Below are 22,991 nucleotides of genomic sequence, written 5' to 3' on the forward strand. Positions count from 1 at the left end.
TGGATTAAAGACTTAAACATAAGACCTAACACCATAAAAACCCTAGAAGAAAATCTAGGCAATACCATTCAGGACATAGGCATAGGCAAGGACTTCATGACTAAAACACAAAAAGCATTGGCAACAAAAGCTAAAATAGACAAATGGTATCTAATTAAACTTAAAAGCTTCTGTACAGCAAAAGAAGCAATCATTAGAGTGAACCATCAACCAACAGAATGGGAAAAAATTTTTACAATCTACCCATTTGACAAAGGACTGATATTCAGAATCTATAAGGAACTGAAACAGATTTACACGAAAAAAACAAACCCATCCAAAAGTGGGCAAAGGACATGAACAGACACTTTTCAAAAGAAGACATACATGAGGCCAACAAACATATGAAAAAATGCTCATTATCACTGATTATTAGAGAAATGCAAATCAAAACCACATTGAGATACCACCTCATGCCAGTTAGAATGGTGATAATTAAAAAATCTGGAGACAACAGATGCTGGAGATGATGTGGAGAAATAGGAACACTTTTACACTGTTGGTGGGAGTGTAAATTAGTTCAACCTTTGTGGAAGACAGTGTGGCGCTTCCTCAAGGACTTAGAAATAGAAATTCCATTTGACCCAGCAATCCCATTACTGGGTATATACCCAAAGGATTATAAATCGTTCTATTATAAAGACACATTCACATGTATGTTCACAGTGGTACTGTTTACAATAGTAAAGACCTGGAACCAATCCAAATGCCCATCAGTGATAGACTGGACAAGGAAAATATGGTACATATACACCATGGAATACTATGCAGCCTTAAAAAATGATGAGTTTGTGTCCTTTGTAGGGATATGAATGAATCTGAAAACCATAATTCTCAGCAAACTGACACAAGAACAGAAAATCAAATGCCGCGTGTTCCCACTCATAGGCAGTGTTGAACAATGAGAACACATGGACACAGGGAGGGGAGCATCACACACTGGTGTCTGTTGGGGGGGGCAAGAGAGGGACAGCGGGGGTGGGTGGGGAGTTTGGGGAGGGATAATAACGTGGGGAGAAATGCCAGATGTAGGTGACGGGGGGATGGAGGCAGCAAACCACATTGCCATGTGTGTATCTATGCAACAATCCTGCATGATCTGCACATGTACCCCAGAACCTAAAGTACAAATTAAAAAAAAGAAAATTTAAAAAACTTTTTTTAGTTATTTCCTGCCTTAATAGAAATGGAGGGTTGAGTTTACTTTTGGGGTATATTATCTTATTAATTCTAAATGTTTTTTTATGAGGCAGGGTCTCACTACGTTGTCCAGGCTGGTCTGAAACACTGGGCTCAAGCAATCTCCCCACCTCAGTCTCTCTCAAGTAGCTGGGATTACAGGTCCATGCCACCATGCCTCCTATTCTTTTTATTCTGGTTTTATTCTATTCTAGTTTTATTCAAAACTAAAAACCAAACAGAAATATTTTAATGGTAGACCCATTTCATTAAACACAAATATATACCATTGTTTCTTGGAAGAAAAATTAAACACAGTAAAACAAACCCAAAATGAGAAATTAAATGTTCTATTGGTAATGTAGCCACTGATTTAAACTTGAGATTAGTAACATTGTCTTCTCCTTCTTATATTTATTCTGTATCCATAACACAGAGGTGTCCAGCATAGAGCAAGCATTCAGCACTTATATGTTGACTGCCTGACTTGTCTCTACTGCTTTTGTAGTTGTACAGGTTTCTTTGTTCCAGATTGGGTTCGTCTCTCATCTTATACTGCAATTGGGTGGGACTTATCTTAGCAAATGTAATATGTTTTTCAAATTTTGTGTATTATTATAAAATAATCATTTAAAATGCACCAAGGGAAAACCATTTTGAGAGCCCTACTGTGAATTATTTTTGGTGATCATCTTAGAAAGATGAAAGTGGAATATGTTATATGTGTATGATTCTGTTTTATAAAACTAGACCACTTTTACAATTAGAAAGGGCTACTACCATTGATATAATTGATAGTCTTTGCTACACCCGCCCCAGAAAGGTCTGTGTTGTTTTTGTTACATACGTACTTATTAGAAGTGATTTCTCACTATACTAATTTCCCCTGAATATTTGTGCTGAGATTTTACAGGAAAGTCTTTTCTGGTTTTATGTAGCTTTTGTTTACTGGTAGGATGGAATCTTCTCTTTGGAACATTAAGAGGGGAAGAATCTGGAAGGAGTGAATTTTGTTTTGTTGTTTCTCAACTAATCACTGCATAAGTATAGTAAGAAGCAGAGGGCAAATGGGTAGAAAACAAATGTAAGTTGGAAAATTCATGCAGAACCCCAACGAAGAGGACAAGTGAAGATAAGGCCCCAACAGAACTAAAGTTACCATATACATTCAAAAAAGAATCCTATTCATACGTACAAGATATAATGTATTACTGAGGAGACAAACTACTGTCAAACATATGTCATGCCAATAAAGAAAGGAGAAGAGCCGGGCATGATGGTTCACACCTGTAATCCCAGCACTTTGGGAGGCCAAGGCAGGCAGATCACGAGGTCAGGAGATCGAGACCAGACTGACCAACATGGTGAAACCCTGTCTCTACTAAAAATACAAAAGTTGGCCAGGAATGGTGGCATGTACCTATAATCCCAGCTACTCAGGAGGCTGAGGCAGGAGAATTACTTGAGCCGGGGAGATGGAGGCTGAAGTGAGCCAAAGTCATGCCATCGTGCCACTGTACTCCAGCCTGGGCAACAGAGTGAGACTCCGTCTCAAAAAAAAAAAAAAAAAAGGAGAAGAAATCCCAGGAGCCAAAATCAATAAAAATTGTTTGATTACATAGTATTATGGCTGCCTAAATGCATTTTAAAATATTATTTTCTCAGATACTGAAGAATCTTCTCATAATACCTATTGATTACATGGGTTCAGTGCCCTGTAAGTCTAATGATGTTCCCGGAATTGCTGCAACTATAGATTGTAACAGCCTAATGAATCCCAGTTGTTGAGCTCCTAAGGCAAGTGTAAATCCAGTCCCTTTGTCCTGTAGAATAAAGGGTTTCTGCTGTGCATGTCATTTAAAAGTATTCAGCTCACAAAGAGCTATAGCTAACAAAAGGTCCAACAAGGTGGAAGAAAAATAGATCGATTTAATTCCTCTGAGCTCAACATCAACATGTTTTGGGCTAACAGGTAAATATTGACTGAAACAGACGTGAGGGCTTCAGGACATGCAGAAAAAAAAAATCCTTGCCCTATTCCTGGACAAAAGCCACAGTTTTCATTTTTCTAAATGATGACAAAATGTTATTGGAAGTCAGGCATTGCATGGCATAGCCACATAGAACTTCCTTTTACCTCTTCAGGAAATGTAGAAAATCCTGTCACCTGCCTGAGGAGATGACAAAAACTCCTAAAGATGGAGAGAGACAGAGATAAATCAGGAATGTGGTGCAGTGATTACATAATGCGTTACAATATGGAACTAGTGCTGAATAACTGGCCAGAGGTGACTAGGATATGGGTTAGCATAACTTCTTTAAGCCAAGAATGTGGGAAGTTAATTCCAAAATGAACCATCCTGTACTCACTTTGAACAAATTTGGTTTTTACAAATTCTACTGCAATATAGCAAATTGTCTCTGTAACCTGTACCTGAATATGAATTAATTTTGTGGTCCATGGTAGGTACAATATTAAGTAGGGGCAGCAAGTAGGGTGGTAACATTTTACAGCAAATTACATTATGCTTCTTATGGAGATTAAGACATAATTCCCCGACTGAATAATGAATACCAGTAATAGAGAGCATTATTCAGACACCAAGGCAAACTGCAGTACATATGGTGAATGAAAATTATACCTAATATTTATTGTATCACTTTTATGTAACAGGCACTATTCTAAGTGTTACATGTATCAGCTCACTTAATCCACATTCGATCTGATGGTGTAGTAGAGTGGCCAAGATTAGTTAGTCCTCCATGATATCTCTTACTGTGTTCCATGCTCTGGGTCCTATGCTAGTTCAGCCTTCACCATTTCTGTCCCGGAGCTCTGTGGTGCCATCCAATGAGTCCTCTTGCCTTCACTGTATATGCTGCCTCCACATGATTTTTCTGAGGTCAACCCAGTTCTTAGCTAAATTAGAAGCAGATGCTTACTTAGAACAGGTGAAGAATCTGCACTTTTCCGGAAAAGCTACTGTAGACACTTTCAGGCATGAGCAGGACTGAGAGAAAAGGATTAATGGGCAGAGACAGTGGGGCAGGCTAGAGTCAGAGCTGTGTTATGAAAAGTGAAGAAGGCAGACTCAAAGGCAAGTCAGGACTGTTGCTGTAGGCTAGATCAAAACGTGCTTTTCTCAGTCAGGAGATAAAGGGGGAACATGCCGGAGATTGGCAGATGAAATATGCAGGGGCCAAGCTTGGCAGAGCCCACAGCCCCAGGTTCCTTGAGGTCTAATGTAAGGAAGAGCGAGCCTGTTAGTTAGAGGAGAATGTAGGTAAAATGGTGCCATCCTTTGTCTCCCTTTGCTTACAGGTCTTACTTTTCCTTCTCTCATGCCTTTTCATTGTAGACTTAAGAATATCACATGTCAATATATTTCCTTAAAAAGATTTGTGGAGAAGGCCTCACTTTGGACAATGTGCTACCCCATATCCCCAAACCCAGCCTCAATTCTGATGCCTGGAGCCAACCTAGAAAAAACAGCTTTGTAAATAGTCCAAGAATCTGTCTAGATCCTGTTTGACACTGGTGCCAAATGCAAACTACTGTGGCTGAGCACTGTGGCCCATCCCTGGTCCTGACAAGGCTGATAAGGAGGAACTAGAATCTGGTGAGTTAGCTACTTTGGGCTTCATTAGCTGAGAACCCATGCTCTATGAACTCATCCGTGTCTCTGCTTTTGTGTTTTCCTTTCTTTGCTTTGGTTGTTCTTCCACTGTTGTAGTTGCCTACATCTAAACTCAGCCTCCAGGACCCTGAATCAAAATTTCAGATTCCTTAACCAGTTTACTAGGTAGAGCATCCTGAGGAGTGGAAGGAGGATGACAAATAGGTTAGGAGCACACATTTAGAGTCAGAACTAGGTATGAATCCTGCTCTTTAATATCTATGTGGCCCTGAAAAAGTTCTTTTCCCTTGTTTTTTTCCATGACAAATGAAGATAGTAAGTCACTAATAAAACATTATAACAATTATATAATATAGATAAAATGCTTAGTACAAACCCTAGTCCATAGTATAATAAAAGCTCATAAATGAAAGTATTTTTTTCTTTTTTTTAAAATTTTACTTTAAGTTCTGGGGTACATGTGCAGATCTTGCAGGATTGTTACATAGTGGTTTGCTGTCTCCATCCCCCCAACACCTACATTAGGTATTTCTCATAATCCTATCCCTCCCCAATCTCCCCAACCCCTGCTATACCTCCCTAGCCCCCCACACCCCAACGGACCCCAGTGTGTCATGTTGCCCTCCCTGTGTCCATGTATTCTCATTGTTCAACACTCACTATAAGTGAGAACATGCAGTGTTTGGTTTTCTGTTCTTGTGTCAGTTTGCTGAGAATGATGGTTTCCAGCTTCATCCATGTCCCAGCAAAGGACATGAACTCATCCTTTTTTATGGCTGCATAGTATTCCATAGTGTATATGTGCCACATTTTCTTTATCCAGTCTATCTTTGATGGGCATCTGGGTTGGTTTAAAGTCTTTGCTATTGTAAACAGTGTCATAATGAACATACATGTGCATGTGTCTTTATAATAGATCAATTTATAATCCTTTGGGTGGCCGGGCGCGGTGGCTCACGCCTGTAATCCCAGCACTTTGGGAAGCCGAGGCGGGTGGATCACAAGGTCAAGAGATCGAGACCATCCTGGTCAACATGGTGAAACCCCGTCTCTACTAAAAACTACAAAAAATTAGCTGGGCATGGTGGCGCGTGCCTGTAATCCCAGCTACTCAGGAGGCTGAGGCAGGAGAATTGCCTGAACCCAGGAGGCGGAGGTTGCGGTGAGCCGAGATCGCGCCATTGCACTCCAGCCTGGGTAACAAGAGCGAAACTCCGTCTCAAAAAAAAAAATAAAATAAATAAATATAATCCTTTGGGTATATACCCAGTAATGGAATTGCTGGGTCAAAGAGTATTTCTATTTCTAGATCCTTGAGGAATTCCCACACTGTCTTCCACAATGGTTGAACTGATTTACACTCCCACCAACAGTGTAAAAGCGTTCCTATTTCTCCAAATCCTCTCCAGCATCTGTTGTCTCCAGATTTTTTAACGATCGCCATTCTAACTGGCATGAGATGGTATCTCAATGTGGTTTTGATTTGCATTTCTCTTATGACCAATGATAATAAGCATTTTTTCATATGTTTGTTGGCCATATAAAGTTATTCTTTTGAAAAGTGTCTGTTCATATCCTTCACCCACTTTTTGATGAAGTTGTTTGTTTTTTTCTTGTATATTTGTTTTTAGTTCCATATATATATATATATATATTTTTTTTTTTTTAATTTATTATATTACATTTTAGGTTTTGGGGTACATGTGAAGGACATGCAAGATTGTTGCATAGGTACACATGTGGCAGCGTGATTTTCTGCCTTCCTCCCCATCACCCATATCTGGCATTTCTCCCCCTGCTATCTCTCCCCAACTCCCCACCCCCCACAGTCCCTCCCCTATTTCCCCCCAACAGACCCCAGTGTGTAGTGCTCCCCTCCCTGTGTCCATGTGTTCTCATTGTTCAACACCCGCCTATGAGTGACAGCATGCAGCGTTTGATCTTCTGCTCTTGTGTCAGTTTGCTGAGAATGATGGTTTCCAGGTTCATCCATGTCCCTATAAAGGACACGAACTCATCGTTTTTGATGGCTGCATAATATTCCATGGTGAATATGTGCCACATTTTCCCTGTCCAGTCTATCATCGATGGGCATTTGGGTTGGTTCCAGGTCTTTGCTATTGTAAACAGTGCTGCAATGAACATTCGTGTGCATGTGTCCTTATAGTAGAATGATTTATAATCCTTTGGATATATACCCAGTAATGGGATTGCTGGGTCAAATGGAATTTCTATTTCTAGGTCCTTGAGGAATCGCCACACTGTCTTCCACAATGGTTGAACTAACTTACACTCCCACCAACAGTGTAAAAGTGTTCCTATTTCTCCACATCCTCTCCAGCATCTGAAAAATATGGAACGCTTCATGAATTTGCATGTCATCCTTGTGCAGGGGTCATGCTAATCTTCTCTACATCGTTCCAATTTTAGTATATGTGCTGCCGAAGCAAGCACTTTAGTTCCTTATAGATTCTGGATATTAGTCTGTTGTCAGATGGGTAGATTGCAAATTTTTTTCCCATTCTGTTGGTTGTCAGTTCACTCTAATGATTGTTTCTTTTGCTGTACAGAAGCTTTTAAGTTTAATTAGATACCATTTGCCTATTTTGGCTTTTGTTGCCATTGCTTTTGGTGTTTTAGTCAAGAAGTCCTTGCTTATGCCTATGTCCTGAATGGTATTGCCTAGGTTTTCTTCTAGGGTTTTTATGGTGTTAGGTATTATGTTTAAATCTTTAATCCATCTGGAGTTAATTTTTGTATAAGGTGTAAGGAAGGGGCTCAGTTTCAGCTTTATGCACATGACTGGTGAGTTTTCCCAACACCATTTATTAAACAGGGAATCCTTTCCTCATTGCTTGTTTTTGTCAGGTTTGTCAAAGATCAGATGGTTGTAGATGTGTGGCTTTACTTCCAAGTTCTCTGTTTTGTTCCATTGATCTATATCTCTGTTTTGGTACCAGTACCATGCTGTTTTGATTACTGTGGCTTTGTAGAATAGTTTGAAGTCAGGTAGCGTGATGCCTCCAGCTTTGTTCTTTTGCTTAGGATTCTCTTGGCTATGCGGGCCGTTCTTTGGTTTCACATGAAGTTTAAGGTTGTTTTTTTCCAGTTCTGTAAAGAACATCAATGGTAGTTTGATGGGGATTGCGTTGAATCTATAAATTACTTTGGGCAGTATGGTCATTTTCACAATATTGATTCTTCCTAACTGTGAGCATGGAATCTTTTTCCATCTGTTTGTGTCCTCTCTCATTTTGTTGAGCAGTGGTTTGTAGTTCTCCTTGAAGAGGTCCTTCACACCCTTTGTTAGTTGTATTCCTAGGTATTTTATTCTCTTTGTAGCAATTGTGAATGGGATTTCGCTCACGTTTTAGCTCTCTGTTTGTTGGTGTATAGGAATGCTTGTGATTTTTGCACACTGGTTTTTGTATCCTGAGACTTTGCTGATGTTACTTATCATCTTAAGGAGATTTTGGGCTGAGATGATGGGGTTTTCTAAATATATAATCATGTTATCTGCAAATAGAGACAATTTGACTTACTCTTTTTCTAATTGAATACCCATTATTTCTTTTTCTTGCCTGATTGCTCTGGATAGAACATCCAATACTTTGTTGAATAGAAATAGTGAGAGAGGGCACCCTTGTCTAGTGCCAGTTTTCAAAGGGAATGCTTCCAATTTTTGCACATGCAGTATGATATTTGCTGTGGGTTTGTCATAAATAGCTTTTATTATTTTAAGATACGATCCATCGATATCTATTTTATTAAGCCCTTGGTTTTTAGCATAAAGCGCTGTTGAATTTTGTTGAAGGCCTTCTCTGCATCTATTGAGTTAATCATGTGGTTTTTGTCTTTGGTTCTGTTTATGTGATGGATTACGTTTATAGATTTGCATATGTTGAACCAGCCTTGCATCTCCACATTGAAACCTACGTGATAGTGATGGATAAGCTATTTGATGTGCTGTTGCATTTGGCTTACCAATGTTTTATTGAAGATTTTTGCATCAATGTTAATCATGGATATTGGCCTGAAATTTTTTTTTTAGTCGTATCTCTGCCAGGTTTTGGTATCAAGATGATGTTGGTCTCATAAAATGAGTTAGGGGGGATTCCCTCTTTTTGTATTGTTTTGAATAATTTCAGAAGGAATGGTACCAGTTCATTTTTGTACATCTGGTAGAATTTGGCTGTGAACCCATCTGGACCTGGACTTTTTTTCGTTGACAGACTATTAATTGCTGTCTCAACTTCAGACCTTGTTCTTGGTCTATTCAGGGATTCAGCTTCTTCCTGGTTTAGTCTTGGGAGGGTGTAAGTGTTCAGAAATTTATCTATTTCTTCTAGATTTACTGGTTTACGTGCATAGAGTTGCTCATAGTAATCTCTGATAGTAGTTTGTATTTCTGTGGAATCAATGGTGATATCCCCTTTATAATTTTTTATTGCATCTATTTGATTCTTCTCTCTTTTCTTTTTTATTAATCTGGCTAGTGGTCTATCTATTTTGTTGATCTTATCAAAAAACCAGCTCCTGGATTTATTGATTTTTTGAAGTGTTTTTTGTGTCTCTATCTCCTTCATTTCTGCTCTGATCTTAGTTATGTCTTGTCTTCTGCTAGCTTTGAATTTGTTTGATCTTGCTCCTCTAGCTCTTTTAATTTCGATGATAGGGTGTCAATTTTAGATCTTTCCTCACTTCTCATATGGACATTTATTGCTTTAAATTTCCCTCTAGACACTGCTTTAAATGTGTCCCAGGGATTTTGGTATGTTGTGTCTTCATTCTCATTGGTTTTGAAGAACATCTTTATTTCTGCCTTCATTTCATTGTTTATCCAGTGGTCATTCAGGAGCAGGTTGTTCAGTTTCCACGTAGTTGTGCAATTTTGAGTAAGTTTCTTAATCCTGAGTTCTAATTTGATTGCACTGTGGTCTGAGAGACTGGTTGTTATAACTTATGTTCTTTTGCATTTGCTGAGGAGTGATTTACTTCTAATTATGTGGTCAATTTTAGAGTAAGTGCAATGTGGTGCTGAGAAGAATGTATATTCTGTGGATTTGGGGTAGAGAGTTCTGTAGATGTGTATGAGGTTTGCTTGGCCCAAATCTGAGTTCAAATCCTAGATATCCTTGTTAATTTTCTGTCTGGTTGATCTGTCTAATATTGACAGTGGAGTGTTAAAGTCTCCCACTATTATTGTGTGGGAGTCTAAGTCTCTTTGTAGGCCATTAAGAATTTGCTTTATGTATCTGGGTGCTCCTGTATTGGGTGCATATATATTTAGGATAGTTAGCTCTTCTTGTTGCATTGATCCTTTTACCATTATGTAATGCCCTTCTTTGTCTCTTTTGATCTTTGTTGGTTTAAAGTCTATTTTATCAGAGACTATGATTGCAACCCCTGCTTTTTTCTGCTCTCTATTTGCTTCGTAAATATTCCTCCATCCTTTTATTTTCAGTCTATACGTGTCTTTGCACATGAGATGGGTTTCCTGAATACAGCACAATGATGGGTCTTGACTTTTTATCCAATTTGCCAGTCTGTGTCTTTTGATTGGGACATTTAGCCCATATACATTTAAGATTAATATTGCTATGTATGAATTTGTTCCTGCCATTTTGATACTAGGTGGTTGCATTGCCTGTTAGTTGATGCAGTTTCTTCATTGTGTCAATGCTCTTTACCATTTGGTACGTTTTTGCAGTGGCTAGTACTGGCTGTTCCTTTCCATGTTTAGTGCTTCCTTCAGGAGCTCTTGCAAGGCAGGCCTGGTGGTGATGAAATCTCTCAGCAATTGCTTGTCTGTAAAGGGCTTTATTTCTCCTTCACTTATGAAGCTTGGTTTGGCTGGATATGAAATTCTGGGTTGAAAGTTCTTTCCTTTAAGGTTGTTGAATATTGGCCCCGACTCTGTTCTGGTTTGTAGGATTTCTGCCAAGAGATCTGCTATGTCTGATGGGCTTCCCTTTGTGGGTAACCCAGCCTTTCTCTCTGGCTGCCCTTAGCACTTTTTCCTTCATTTCAACCCTAGTTAATCTGATGTTTATATGCCTTGGGGTTGCTCTTCTTGAGGAATATCTTTGTGGTGTTTTCTGTATTTCCTGGACTTGTATGGTGGCCTGCCTTGCTAGGTTGAGGAAGTTTTCCTGGATAATATCCTGAAGAGTGTTTTCCAGCTTGGATTTATTTTCCCCATCATATTCACGTACACCGATCAAGTGTAGATTAGGTCTTTTCACATAATCCCATATTTCTTGTAGGCTTTGTTCATTTCTTTTTACTCTTTTTTCTCTAATCTTGCCTTCTCATTTTATTTCATTGAGTTGATCTTCAGTCTCTGATATCCTTTCTTCTGCTTGATCAATTCAGCTATTGAAACTTGTGTATGCTTCATGAAGTTCTCATGTTGTGTTTTTCAGCTCCATCAAGTCATTTATATTCTTCTCTAAGCTGGTTATTTTAGTTAGCATTTTCTCTAACCATTTTTCAATGTTTTTAGTTTCTTTGCATTGGGTTAGAACATGTTCCTTTAGCTCAGAGAAGTTTGTTATTACTTACCTTCTGAAGGCTGCTTCTGTCAATTCATCAAACTCATTCTCCATCCAGTTTTGTTCCCTTGCTGGTGAGGAGTTCTGATCCCTTGGAGGAGGAAAGGCAATCTGGTTTTTGGTGATTTCATCCTTTTTTCTCTGGTTTATTCCCACCTTCATGGATTTATCTACCTTTGGTCCTTGAAGTTGGTGACTTTCGGTTGGGGTCTCTTAGTGGATGTCCTTTCTGTTGATGTTGAAGCTATTTCTTGCTGTTTTTAGTTTTCCTTCTAACAGTCAGGCCTCTCTGCTGCAGGACTGCTGGAGATCCACTCCAGAACTTGCTTGCCTAGGGATCACCCACCAGGGCTGCAGAACAGTAAGGGTTGCTGCCTATTCCTTCTGGCATCTTCATCCCAGAGGGTAACTGCCAGATGTCAGCCAGAGCTGTCCTTTATGATCTGCCTCTTTGGATATACAGGGGTCAGGGAGCCACTTGAGGAGGCAGTCTGTCCCTTGTCAGAGCTCAAGTGCTGTGCTGGGAGCTCCATTGCTCTCTTCTGAGCTGCTGGGCAGGGACATTTAAGTCTGCTGCAGCAGAACTCACAATCACCTCTTTTTTCAGGTGCTCTGTCCCAGGAAGGTAGGGCTTTATTTATAAGTCCCTGATGAGCTGCTGCCTTTTTTCAGAGATGCCCTGCCCAGCAAGGAGAGAATCTCATCACAGTCTGCCTGCAGAGGCATTGCTGAGCTGAAGTGGGCTCTGCCCAGCTGCTGTGTAAACATCCTTGCAGCTTTGTTTACACATGTAAGGTTAGAACTACCTCGGTAATGGTGGACTGCCTTGGTAATGGTGGACTGCCTCAGTAATGGCGGACTGACTCAGTAATGGCAGACTGCCTCAGTAATGGCAAACACCATTCCCCCCATGGAGCTCGACCATCCAGGGTCAGGGAGCTCAAGCTGCTGTGCTGTCTGCAAAATTTGTTTCAGATTGCTGATCTTTGTTGGGGTGGTACCCGCCAAGCCAGATCACCTCCCTCTCCGCTTTCAGCTCCCTCTTTTTCAGGGGAATATGTGGCTCTGTCTTGCAGGCATTGCAGGCACCAGTTAAAATGGCCACCCATATTTGTGTTGGGTTTTTGTGCTGGAAACCGGCGGCGCTTGTCAGCCAGTGGGAATCTCCTGGTCTGTGGGCTGTAAAGACCACAGGAGAAGTGCAGTATCTGAACAAGAGTGCTGGAGTGGCCAGAAAAGCCCCTGATGGCCTCTGTAGGGTAGGAAGGGGTGTCCTCCGGTCTGCTGCACTTCCGGGGTGAGGCAATGCCCCACCCTGCATTGGCTCGCCCTCCTTGGCCTACACCCACTGTCCAACCAGTCCCATGGAGATGCATCTGGTACCTCAGTTGGAAATGTGGTGATCACTCGTCCTCTACATCACTCTTGCTGGGAACTGTGCTCAGGAGCTGTTCCTATTCGGCCATCTTAGCAGAGCACCAATGAAAATACTTTTAATTTATCTGGTTCCTAATAGTGTTTGGAATATTGGAAATATATAATAATTGGAGATATATAATAATACGTTCACTGGATTTAATTGCTTTTTTTTTTTTTTAGTGGACATAGTCAGTAAGCATAGTGATGTGGTAGGAATTTAATACAGAGTTCTAGACATTTTCAGACCAATCTAGAGTCATGAGGAGCTGTCACTCGGTCTGTGAAACAAGCTCACTAATGACCCATGAGTCTTCAGGTTTTAGTATGTTTGCTTTTACACAGATACATGGACCTTTGAACTGAAAGCAAAAGTAGCACCAGGGCACTATGGCCAGGATCAGTGGCTGCTTGTGCTCCCATTTTTATTCACATCCTTATAGTTCATTAGAAAGTGAATTGCATCTCCTTGCTTAGTCACCAAAGACCATAGCCAGACTAGGTCCACACGTGGCTCAGTTCCCCAACCCTAAAAAGAATTCTCTATCTTTTCAAAATATTCCTTCCTTTGATTTTAAAATAGTAAAATAAGCTATTTAGTGAAATTATTTCTTCTGAATTTGAAATGACACAATAAGCTGCCAATGAAAAGAAGAATTGATATAAGAAATTGCTTGAAAGGGTTTTCCAAGGAGACAGACAGATCAGTCACCCAATCAATGATACTTATTATTATTTTTTTCCCCATTTATTTATTTTATTGCATTTTAGGTTTTGGGGTACATGTGAAGAACATGCAAAATTATTGCATAGGTACACACGTGGCAGTGTGATTTGCTGCCTTCCTCCCCATCACCTACATCTGGCATTTCTCCCCTTGCTATCTCTCCCCAGCTCCCCATCCCCCACCGTCCCTCCCCTATTTCCCCCCAACAGACCCCAGTGTGTAGTGCTCCCCTCCTGTGTCCATGTGTTCTCATTGTTCAACACCCGCCTATGAGTGAGAACATGCGGTGTTTGATCTTCTGCCCTTCTGTCAGTTTGCTGAGAATGATGGTTTCCAGGTTCATCCATGTCCCTACAAAGGACCCAAACTCATCGTTTTTGATGGCTGCATAATGATACTTATTGACTTTTGTGTGCTAAAAATGTTGAATATGCAAACCATAGGACCCAAGGTTAAGAGAAAAATGACTGAAGTACATAACATGTTCTATGAATTTAGAGAAAGGAAAGATTGGTAGAATATGATGTGAACTTAAAGAATTACCTAAGCATTCCTGCTTCCCTGCCTCCTTTTGCACCCCAATGAACTTACAAACTTTGGCCCAGAGAGCCAGGATGGTAAGGGGATACCTCCAAGCCACAGCCAGTGAGTGAAAGAACTGCTGATCCCTGTCCAGAGCTTGTAGTCCTGGATGTCTTCTCTGTCCCTTTGGAGAAAAATGGGGAAGGTCTGGGCAGGCTCTTTGGATAAAGAGGACCTGCATGGGTTTTGAGGGATGGATGGATTTTGGAAAAGTAGAAAGGTAGGGAAAGTTATTCCAGCTAGGGGAAATGATGAAAGTATGCAAAATTGAAAAAGTGCGACAATAAAAGATACATTCCCAGAACACCGCATGAATGAGTTTTATTGGTGGGTGGGATCCAGTTATGGGATTTAACAATAAATATAGGGCAGGTCCTTGAAATCTGCTTCTCTCATTCTTGCTTTAAAATCTTTGAAGACTACTCATTGCCTAGAGAATAAAGTCCACATTCCTTAATAGAGAATTAAGAGTCTTTCACACTTTTGGCTTAATCTGCTTTCTCTGTTTCTCCTCTGCCACTTGAGATTAACATTCCCCAATCAGGTCTTGGTTACTGTTATGACCCCATCATGTACTTATTAGGTTGGTGCAAACGTTAATTGTGGTTTTTGCCATTACTTTCAAAGTAAAAACCGCAATTATGTTTGCACCAACCTAATGTAATGTTCTTTGATAGGAAATGCCTTTTTCCTTTTTTGCCTAGCCTCTGTGAAGCCTTCCTCCAACCCCGCTTCCTCTGCTTTGAAGGTGGAATCAGTCATTTTTTCCTTTGCTGCCCCAATATCAGAGTTCTTCCTCCATGATGGCACTGTGTGTGATCAGGACTTTTTTCTTATCTATATTGTGAGTGACTTGAGTAGTGAGACCTTCTACAATGCCTGAAATTTTATAAGCATATGTCATTCATGTCTCTGAACTAATATGAAGCCTAAGTGAAGATTTGCCTATTAATTCCCAATGTAATGGAATTCATAAGGCAACTCCTCCAGAATGGTCAGTTTTGTGCTACAGCGTGCAGGAAGCTGGAACCAAAGGGTATACAAGCACATTTTGGAGTGAGGAGAGTGGTTGCTTGATTGGGAGAGTTTTAATGATGAGATAGTTGTATACAAAGTCAAATGTGGGTGACAATATATAGCAGATATTTCAAGGTAGATCAGACTTCTTACTGAGGAACATGAGGGCTCTCTAACCTCCTAAATATTACCCTGTGTAAGGGGAACTGTAGACAAGAGAAACTGGATCTCAGTGCTTCCTAAAGTTTCTATAAATTGTTTCTTGGATGGGGAGTGGCTTGGAATTCCCAGTCACTGAATACTTGGCCATAGTATAGATTTAGAATACTCAAGACTAATGTACTCTCTTTACTAAAATCTGACAATTTGGTATACAGAAGTGGGTTGACTTGTTTGAGGACATGTTTTTCCTCTCTGTCTTTAGGTATAAGCCAAGACAGTTGTAAGTTGGGAACTCCCTGATCTCTTTTGCTTATGTTTGCTTATGTCCACCAGATGCTTCTATTCTTACCATAAAAGGGACACATGAGAGATTTGCACTATCTTCATGCCTACTTTCCTCTGTGATCTATATTAGTCTCTGTCTTGCCCCCTGAGTTTCTGGAACCCCTGATCGTAAGAAGTCCTTAGGTTTCATCTTGCCAGGCCAACATAGGAGTTAAGACATGAAGAAAGCTCACTGTGCAGAAGGAAAAGAAGAGAGCTAAAGGAAGAAGAGCACATTCATCCTAATATATTTCTGATAAGAACCCTTTTTTGCCTCACTAACATATCCATCCTGTAATTGATGGGTTTGTGTCTCCATGAGTCTCTGACTTTTGTTTTGTTTTGAGTAGATTTGGGAAAAGCTTAATGTGTCCAAGTCAAACACATAGGATTCCATGAACTAAGAAATAAATTACTCCTCACATTATTTTATTATAGCCTACTTGGCCATCATGAAGCCATTGATGAGCTTCTTTCTACTTGGGTGATCTTCTGCTTAGTTATGAATATCTACATGGATACGAAGTAGAAGCAACTCCTTGAAATAAATATAGGTAACATTTTAAGACTGGTTTCCAAGAAATCATCAGATCAAAATCTCACTCTAATTTCTCCAATCAACTGTGGTTATTTGCATTTCAACTGTACTGTATTTTAACTTGTGTGTCAAATAGATTTCTCTTAAGAGAAAACCTAACCTAAGGAAAGGAATTGCAGAGATAGATTGTCTCAGACATAGTAAATAATACTATGTCATACATGCTTCATTGTCTTAACATGTTTTTATGTGAAGCATTTAAAAAAATTAAACCTCATATAATTTTACTCATACATACTTAGGGATGTGCCCTAGAAGTTTAGATATTTTCTGACATCATTCCAATGAATCATACCTAACACTGTTAATAATTCCTTGGTATCAATCTAATACCAATAACATTTTTAAACTTTTCTGATTATCTAAAACAATTTTTTTTTTTTTTTTTTGAGACGGAGTTTCACTCATGTTACCCAGGCTGGAGTGCAATGGCGTGATCTCGGCTCACCGCAACCTCCGCCTCCTGGGTTCAGGCAATTCTCCTGCCTCAGCCTCCTGAGTAGCTGGGATTACAGGCACGCACCTCCATGCCCAGCTAATTTTTTTGTATTTTTTAGTAGAGACGGGGTTTCACCATGTTGACCAGGATGGTCTCGATCTCTTGACCTCGTGATCCACCCGCCTCGGCCTCCCAAAGTGCTGGGATTACAGGCTTGAGCCACCGCGCCCGGCCTTAAAACAATTTTTTTAAGAGTTAGCTGACTTAGGATTCAAAGTCCACACATTGTATTTGACTGTTAATCACTTCAGCTGAATGCAATAGCTCACATCTGTAATCCTAGCTGCTCTGAAGAGAGGCTGAAGTCAGTGGATTGCTTGAGGCCAGGAGCTCAAGACCAGCCTGGGCAACACAGGGAGACCCCATATCTATCAAAGAAAAAAAAGAAAAATTATCTGGGCATGGTGGTGAGTCTATACTCCTAGCTTCTAGGGATGCTGAGATAGGGGAATCATTTGAGCCCAGAATCAAGGCTGCAGTGAGCTATGATTATGCCACTGCCCTCCAGCATGAGTGACAACGTGAGAATCTCTTGAAAAAACAAAAACTCACTTTAAATCTAGAGCAGATCTTAGCCTACCTGGAAGGTCCCACATTCTTGATTTGTGCATTTTCTCATTGCATCATTTGATGTGGTTTTTTCTGTCTCTTATAAACTGGATCTTAGTTTTGATTACATTAAATTCAACCTTTATAGAGGGTGGATGGGTGCACAAATACTTTATAGATGGTCCTGTGTCATTCCTATTGCATCACATCAGGAGGTATGTGATATCTGGTTGTTCCACCTACATGGTAGTTCAAGACAGGTCACACAAACTATAGCTCATACACCAAGTCCAGCCTACTCCCTGTTTTTGTAAATAAGGTGTTATGGGAATACAGCCACACTCATGTAGTCTATGATAATGGCAGAGTTGAGTAGTTGCTACAGACATGGTATAGACTGCTAAGCCTAAAATATTTATCTGATCCTTTACAAAAAATATCTGTTAACCCTTGGTTTAGTATATACATTTCATAACAAACTTATCCTCCAAATGTGGAACCAAGGGATCCAGCTGAGAAATTGAACTTGCCTAATATCACATAGTCAGTAAGTGGAGAAAGCAGGGTCCACTAAGCCTTCTTTCTGTAGATCCTGTCTTTGTTCCTTCCCTGATCTTGTTGCCTTCCACTAAGCCATTCTGCTTCCTAAATATCAAGTAGGCAGGTATCAGCAAAAGTTTTATTCTATCCCTACCCTGGCCCACCAGCATTCCAACAAAGCTAGAATTCAGACATTTGAATTATGCACAGAAAAGGAGTTGTAATCTGATGCTTTTAGCTGTTAAGTGACAGCAAATCAGACTCAAAGTAACTTGAACAGGAATTTATTAACCATCTTAACCTGAAGCCTATGGTGCTCTCAAGGTAACGTGTTCATTCTGTCCCTCTTTTCTGTGTGCTTAGTAGTTTTTGTTTGTTTGTTTGTTTGTTTTTTGCTTAGTGTTGATTTCACTTTTTTATGTTAGTTCCAATCCTGATCTCAGATGGTGGCCAAAGGGCTACATGCATTCCTGCCACACCCAGCGGGAGAGAGGGAAGATAAACCATACTTTCAAAGATGGCATATTATCCAGGTGCAGTGGTTCACACTTGAAACTTCAGCACTTTGGGAGACCAAGGCAGATAGATCACTTGAGCCCAGGAGCTCAAGAACAGCCTAGGCAACATGGTGAAACCCCATCTCTACAAAACAAACAAACAAACAAAGAAAAACAAAATTGATTGGGCATAGTGACTGCTCCTGTAGTCTACCAGCTACTAGCCCAGGAGATTGAGGCTGCAGTGAGCTGTGATTGCACAAGTGCACTCCAGCCTGCGCAACAGAGCAAGACCTTGTCTCAAAAACAAGAACAAACAAACAAAAGCCAGAGGGCATATGAGTGTTTTTACCTTTAGTCTAATTAGGCCCCCACCTCTATCACCAGAGTACTAATTGTAGCCAGGAGAACCACATACATTAATTGGCTGGGAATAATCAGAGTCTCCTTCTGGCACTAGAAGTGGAGCGGATACTTGAACAGCAATTAGGATTTTGTTAGAAAGGAGTGTGGGCAGGGGCGGGCAGGGAATGAAGGGGAAAATCAAGTTTTGGGAAAACTGTGGTTCCCGGTCTTCATGGGGGCTAATTTAGACATCAGGCTCTTTATGGGCTAATAGGACCCCTATGTCGCTGCTGGGGAGAAAGAAATTCGGAGGAAAGCTGTCTCTAATCAACTGTGTCTATTGTTCATACACTAGGATGAGATTTGGTTTTGGGATGGAACATTTGTATGATGTTTATATTTTATTAACTTTTAAATCCAAGGTTATCTTCATAGAAAAATTACAAATTTCCATCAATATATGACATTTACATATTTTTTCAAAGATTTAAAATAAATTTGAAGAGAATAGCACTTAAATGATAATGAATTATCAATTTGTTTCAGAAACCTGCAGAAGTAGATCTGCAGTAATGAAGGACAAAACAACCGGTAAGAACCAGAACTATATGAAGCACGGGATTTTCAGCCTAAGAAAAAAAATGTTAAAAAAGCAACTGTAATTTATTTCTGTATTAACAACTTCTGGACATAATTATCTGACATAATTTGGAGAATGCCAAGAACATTACCTTTTTTGTATACTATGTGTTATGAAGTTTGGAATGAGAAAATATAAAGGATGGATTTTTGGAAGATGTAGTTAAGTAGTTCTAAAATGTAACTGTCTGTTATAATCACCTGGAAAGTTTTTGTTAAATTCAGAAATTTTATTTTAATTGAGGTGGCGGTGATTTTTAAAAAACTCCCCAGGTGATTCTAGTGTATAGTCAGCTTTAGTTGAATCTAAGGACAGCCCAAAAACCCTACCGAGGGGCCATCCGCTCTAGGCCTGGACCTCAGAGTGCAAGTCTAAACCTGAGAGACTAATTATCATATTTAATTGATTCTAAGATATGCTCCGTAGCTTCTGCCCACCTCTGCCAAATGCATCTCTGAAATTGGGTCATGGTCAACTGAGGCAGGCACGTAGACAGCTTGAGCAGGTGCATCATCACCTGCAGCCAGAGTGACAGCAGGTTGGAGGAAAATGCCGAGGCTAGTGTTCTCCTTGAAGAAATGCAGCATCGCTGTCACTCACCATACATAGGTACACACAAGACAAATATATGAGAAAATCTGTCTAAATAAATCTAAAATATATTTAAAAAAATAGAGAATAATTCTAAGTGAGAAGAAAACTTTGAGTTATAATTTAATTGGTAGCAATTTTGTTTTCTTTCTTTGTGGAATATAATATTATCAGTGTTATCTTAGATTTGATGAAACATGGTAGCAATCATCTAGTGTTACAATAAATAAATAGAAAGAAACCACTACTGATTGTAAGTGGACAACAATGACAAAAAAAATCCTTGCTTTTTATCACCTTTCTCTGTGGTAACTACTTAATTATTTGAAAATTAGCTTCTCTCTCTTCTCATGATAAAGTTATCAATGCACTCCAATCAATTTTGAGCCTTCTATCCAGGCAGTTGTTTTTTTCCAGCCCCGCTTTTAACATCCATTGTCAACAGTGATTTTAAGCCGAGTCATTAGCTGCCTTTATGGTATGACACGAAGGGTGCTGAGAAGCTTGTCCTGGACAAATACACTATCTTTCATCAATGCCCAGACTTTAATTGATAGAAAATTTTTTTACTTTGAGTTATTATCATTGGATGCTGTTCAATAAATGCCTGATAGAGGTGGGACGTTAAACACCTCTTTCCCCACTAATAACTTAGTAAATTAGTTTATCACAACATTTTAAGTGTGTGTAGCTATATGAGGATAGTATTTGTTACAGAAGGGGAAAGAAAAAAGAGTAGAGAGACCTGTCCCAGGCAGTGGTATGTTGGTATGTGATTAAAAATGGGCTAGACTCCAGGAAGAAAAAAAGCCCTGACATATAAAACTTGCTAATTTCCATGGTGTAAATATCTCCACCATGGCTGCTTTCAAGCTACCAAACTCCTGTTACTGAATGTGAAGTTGAGAGCAGAAACAAAGGGAAACCTGGGGAAATTCTTGGAGCAAATAAAAATATTAGAAGGCAGGTGAGAGGAGAAAAGACTCTGTTGCTCCCTCAGGTCTGTGAAGGGTAGCCATGTTAAAAGGATGTACCTCCTGATTCAGGATGGATCCTTAACCTACTCCTATTTCCCAGTTTTTCAAGTATAGGGGAACAGAATTGTAGTCTCACTCTTCTTTATATTTTTTTAATTAAAAAATTTATGGGGTGATTTTATGACTTCCTGGTTAAATGAAGAGGGTTTATTTCTCCAACTAACATCTGTAGAATCAAGCTGTAAATCTGTGTCTCTGCTGTGTTCAGTTGCCTCTGTGCACATGGAAGACATACACGTATTTTTGCCTTTTGATTTAATAAATTAGAAGATTCTCATATTTATGGTCTTCTTCAATATGTGTATGTACACAGATATATATATTCCCCATTATTTGTGGAAAAAAGGGAGATGCCCAATTAAAATTACATGCAAAGAAAACTATTTTGTCATTTAAATTTTATTATTGATTATTCTTTAAAAGAGAAAATCTATCATGCTATGCTCTCTGAAAAGGAATCATTGGGAGCCTTATGTGGTTCTAAACATTTCACACTTTTAAGAAAAATAATAAAATAGTACTTGAAATAGGCATTTCAGATTTTAAATAAAGAATAAACTTTTCCTAGAAAGTGACGTGGGTTAAAGGCTGCCTTTGTGATTTTTTCCCCTTCTAATTAGTTATGTGTTGATGTTATGTGTCTCATGTTAATTACTTAATTTCTCTCCTGAGATCAAGACCTCAGTCATCAAAAATCAGGACTCTTTGCTCAGGAAGAGACTGAAACAGTTTCATTTATAATGATACAGTAGATATAAAAGATGTAATGAAATAGAAATCTTAAGATGTAGAGAAGTATAAGATAATCTCTTTACCATTTTTATCCAAAAAAAGGAATTTTTTCAATCTATAAATTTATGATTCCACATGAAACTCACATATGGGATCATAATCAGAAAATAAATTGTCAGGTTTTTCTCCCTTAATACTTTTCCATCTTACTTACTCTCCTCCTCTTTCCCAGGCCATACGGACCTCTGTCTCAGGAGAGGCTCAGGGATGGTAAGTACATGAATGCTCTTCTGCACTTTTGCTTTAACTGTTTGGATCTGTTTATGGAACTCTCACTTAGGGATGGTAGCCTATAAAATGTTTGTTGGTTGAACTTGGAACAGTGTCAACATTTTTTAATGGGTCTCAAAAATAATTGTAATCGTTTCCCCTACTCTCTTGTTTTTGTTTTTTAAACAAAAATGTCATGCCCCAGCGGCTATTTAATGGAAAAAAAAAAAAAAAAGCAAAGAAAACCCCCAGGTTTGGTACCTGAAATATAAATTCTGGAAGAATTTCTGATTTGCAGGCTGTATTTCTTGGTTGAACAAATCTTTGTTTAGCTAATCAAGGGGAGAAAATTGGACTAGGAGTTTCCTGAAGACAATTTAAAAATAAATAACACTGATAGTATTAGAGACAGATGGATATCTTTCTCTAAATAGATCCTCTAAGGATATATATAAAAATATACATGAACGGCCGGGCACGGTGGCTCATGCCTGTAATCTCAGGACTGTGGGAGGCCGAGGTGGGCAGATCATGAGGTCAGGAGTTCGAGACCAGGTTTCACCAACATAGTGAAATCCTGTCTCTAGTAAAAATAAAAAAAATTAGCCAGCATGGTGATGTGCACCTGAAATCCCACCTACTCAGAAGGCTGAGGCAGGAGAATCACTTGAATCCAGGAGGCGGAGGTTACAGTGAGCTGAGATCACATCACTGCACTCCAGCCTGGGTGACAGAGTGAAACTCCATCTCAAATAAATAAATGCATGTACACACATATATTTCCAGACATATCAGTATTTTTCTATGAAATATTCTTATTGATTAGGTTTTAGCAAGCGTTCCATAGCCCTGATTTACAAACAAGATGACTTCCTTGTCCTCCATTTACTACTTTTTGGTCATTTTTTCCCCAAATTTAAATAAGTTATTTGTAACTATATGAATATGCATACTTTATGACAATGAAGCAACACCTTCCACATGCTGACTGACTTCTAAATTCCCAAGGTCTCCTGGCACTACGGTGTGTGAGAAATACACAAACTTCACAGAAA

General features: G+C 39.4%; 1 non-coding gene across 1 annotated transcript; it reads right to left on the reverse strand.

Moving 5' to 3' along the window:
- Window positions 1-7,203: 7,203 nt before the first annotated feature.
- LOC116524576 lies at window positions 7,204-7,310 on the reverse strand. Its single transcript, XR_004257401.1, has one exon. It is a non-coding gene; the product is annotated as a U6 spliceosomal RNA (small nuclear RNA).
- Between the last annotated feature and the right edge of the window lie 15,681 nt (window positions 7,311-22,991).

The sequence above is a fragment of the Sapajus apella genome, unplaced genomic scaffold (assembly GCF_009761245.1).
Source record: "Sapajus apella isolate SASKATOON/1434 unplaced genomic scaffold, GSC_monkey_1.0 scaffold45, whole genome shotgun sequence".
NCBI classification, from domain to species: Eukaryota; Metazoa; Chordata; class Mammalia; order Primates; family Cebidae; genus Sapajus; species Sapajus apella.